This window comes from Grammomys surdaster, unplaced genomic scaffold (assembly GCF_004785775.1).
Source record: "Grammomys surdaster isolate TR1022 unplaced genomic scaffold, NIH_TR_1.0 125881, whole genome shotgun sequence".
Lineage (NCBI taxonomy): Eukaryota > Metazoa > Chordata > Mammalia > Rodentia > Muridae > Grammomys > Grammomys surdaster.
Window position 1 is genome coordinate 158322 of NW_021620706.1, and position 3680 is coordinate 162001.

General features: G+C 38.4%; 1 pseudogene; it reads right to left on the minus strand.

Annotated features, from left to right (window-relative positions):
* Positions 1 to 765: 765 nt before the first annotated feature.
* On the minus strand, positions 766 to 2444 carry LOC114608226 (annotated as a pseudogene).
* Between the last annotated feature and the right edge of the window lie 1236 nt (positions 2445 to 3680).

Sequence of the window (3680 nt, forward strand, 5' to 3'; positions counted from 1 at the left end):
TGGGAAGCAGTTAATGAGGAATCATCCATACACGTTTAATCAAACAGGTCTATGTTAAAAGTTATCCTTAGCAGCACAGAACTCCGGGGTAATGTTGTTTTGTTGTTGTTGGTTTTATATAAAATAAAATTTGGATTGGTTGTTTAATTATTCCGCAGAAGTCTGGTATTGCTCACATTGCTTTCTGTGAGAACTGTTTAGTACACAGTTATTGAAATTTCTTCAGGAAAATAGATGTTAGTTTCAGGAAAATATTTAAAAAATGAAATTTATAGTAGGAGTTGTAGGACTTCCCTGATATAACTATAAACTATGAAGGATCATAGCAAAGTTATTCCAACAAAGATTATACGGGTGGTTAGGAATGCATATTTTTTGTTAACCAGAAACAAATTTTCTACTTCAATCATTCGAAATTCCAAGTCATAAGTGTCTGACATACCATGTGCTTGCAGCCACTGTGAGAGACAATTTGCTGAATGACAGGCAATGATGACAGAGCTGCTTGTTCATAAACTAACTAATTAATAAAGAATGACTTGAAGCATCTGGGACCACAACTGTGGACAAGATCGTAGTATTTTCTAGTTAAACTACTACTTTCCCTGGGGTATCTGGGTTTATATTCCCAGGTTATTTTATTTTATCTTTTTAAAGTATATTTCTTTTGATGTCTGTATTACAATTTCTTTTTTTCTTTCTTTCTTTTTATTTTCTTCTTTTTTTTAATGAATGAGGCTATTTATTAACCCAGCATCTGTTGTTCTAATGCCTCTTCTTATTGGCTGCTGCCACCTGTCCAGCGATCCTGTCCAGATCTCTCTGACCCCGAGGTGCTAACTTGCAGCCCTCATGTTGGTCCTTTCCCACCATTTTTAGGTTCTCTAGGGCCCGGAGGACCAGACAGTACATACTCTTGGAGCCTTTACTGAAGTGGGTGGTCTGGACACTGTTTCTCTGGTGTCCTCTGTAGATTTTGGTCATAACTGCCTCCCTGCTCCCCACCAACACAGAGGTACAGGTGCCTTGTTGGGGAAGTAGCTCTTATGTAGAACCAGTTCTCACCATAGGAGGCAAGCTCTTTATGTTTGGCAAGCTTGGCTGTGTCCACCCATTCGGGGGACTTTCAACTTCCTGGACTTTTTGAGAAAGGCTGCCAAAGCTCTGAGTAACATCTTTTACACTAACTGCAGACATCTTACTGCCTCTGAGCGGCCAGCCAGCGAATAGGGAAAGGTGGGGCTTCCCAGGTGGAAAAGTAAATCGGGTGCACTGTATTATAATGTCATTACTAATCGGTGTCACAATTTTATTCGTTATTCTTATTGTACAAATTTACATTTCCTTTTTTTTTTCTGAAAGCACCAGTTTAATTGGAATTGGTGGACACTGATCTAGGTTTTTGTCTCCATCTCCTTGTTACTCCTTGCTGCTCTCTTTAAGGCCCTTTCCTTGAACGTCAGTGCTACTCAGAATTTCATTTTTTTTCTCTCTGTCATTAAATGCCTTTCCATGATTAACCTTACTTGGAAGATGTAGAAAAAAAGAAACTACAGACACAGAAGAAATCTCAGGCACACATACAGAAAAGCTTTGATTAGATGGGCTGTAGTTGTTCTGGTGGAGGGCACCTGCTACAAAACTCAGAAACCCAGCATATTAATTATGGACGTTGAGCACATAAATTGTATGGGGCAAGGAGGAGGCAGAGGCTTTGTTTTCACTAATCTCAGTGGAAGGTCTCTGTAGGACACAGGCTGTCATTTAGAAGGAGCTATGGTTGCTTCTGGCCATTCATTCATAAACAGTTGTATTAGGAGCAGAGGAAGACTTTGCCCTTCCTCTTAGCCTCACCCAAGGAAATCGTTGCCACTCCTGTGGGTCTGAGGCATTGGAGTCTTTGACATGACAGTTCCCATGTCAACAATACATAATCACTCACGATATCCTCTGTTCCCATAACCCTCTTCTGTTTCTGCACATTCTTCTCCAGTTATGCCAATCACTTAGAATTCTAATTACTTCTACAAGTCAACAAATACTTATACTTTCTACTTTGGGATTTCTTTTTAAGCTTCAGATTAACAAATCTGCCTGTAGACCGTTTCCCATGTTGAACACTCGATATTTTAAACCTTGAATTCCCATACTGCAGATCTTTCATAGTTAATGTTCTTCCTACCCAATTGTCTCTTCTCATTATTGCTGTAGTCCTCAGTTCTCATCATATCTGTACAATAATCCGTTGAAATAACCTCTTTGCTTTACCAAATCCTGATGTTTTCATTTGACATTAACAGTACTATGCTTTGGATGCTTTACCAGTTGTCCCTGAACTTGGTCTTGGCAGCATGAGCATGGAACCAGCATGGAATTCCTGCTGGTTTCACACAGCTGCATGTCCTCCACTGATTGTATACATCAAGGTCATTGTGATGAGTCATGGATCCTCTATTCTAGTCTGGGGACACTTTTCTGCTGAAGCATTATTATTTATGACAATATAGATTTTTTTCTTCTTTATGAGTATTTTTCTAGGATCTCCTCATCTAGGAATTAGGGGAATTTCATAAGCTCCGTGAAAATCAAAGTTTGTGCATAAGATTTCCCTTGACTCTCAGTCATGACTTTATATTACCCCATAGGTAACCCTTACTCTGTAAACCTCTGTCCAATAATCTGTTAATCCTTCTTCTTCTGAATTGGCCTCATTTAACATGACCCACCCTGTCACAGACTCAGTTTAATGTCTTTTTTAAAAAGATACATCTTTTGGGCTGGTGCTATGGGTCAGTAGGTAAGGATACTTAATTCTACGACTGGTCTCTGGCCTTCTATTCCAGGAGCCTACATGACAGGGGGGAGAAAACTGGTTCCTGCAAGGTGTATTTCCTCTGACTGCTATAGACATCTCCCCCTGCTACCATACACAGAATAAACAAATGTAAAAAATGTTTTTAAATAGATAAGCTTTATCAAAGAGAATTAAGAACTTCAGTGGCCTCTTCAGGAAATTGAGGTTCCCCAAAACAGCTCACCTAAGATCTCCCCCTCTCATCACCACATCTGATTCCTTTCTCTACTACATTGAAGCCTGGATATCCCTTGTATTCTCAGAAATGGATGAAGGCAAACTTACTCTGCCAGACTTTCATTTCAGCCACCATTATGTTGTATAGATATCATGTCACTGTAAAAAAAGTTTCCAACATTGTTTGTTAACCTCAAACATCAGATTCACAATATATTATTTATATAAGATATATAGATTGTCTCTCTATTACAGAACAAGATTGATTTTTGTCCAAAGTAAAATGGTAGGTTGTTCTAGAAGGAGAAAGGTGGAATATGGAACAAAACCAAATGGATACAAAAGCTTGTATAAGCCTTAGAGAAAAATCAATTTATTTCTGAAGGTCAAAGCTAAGATTAGTTGTTCATTTGTCAGAGTTTTCAACAAAGATCTAGCATCAAATATCAACACAAAAGTAGAATTTGTCTTTTCAAAGATATGACAGAAATTTGTCAGTTATTTTTACTTTTTATGAAACACTATACTTTTATTCCCACCTTCTTACAACCTGCCTGGAAGACAAAAATTTTGCATCCTATCAGAATAGTTTTCCGTGTGTCAGTTTGGTAGTAGTGTTTTATTTGTTGTTTACCTCCCTGCGTCCCTG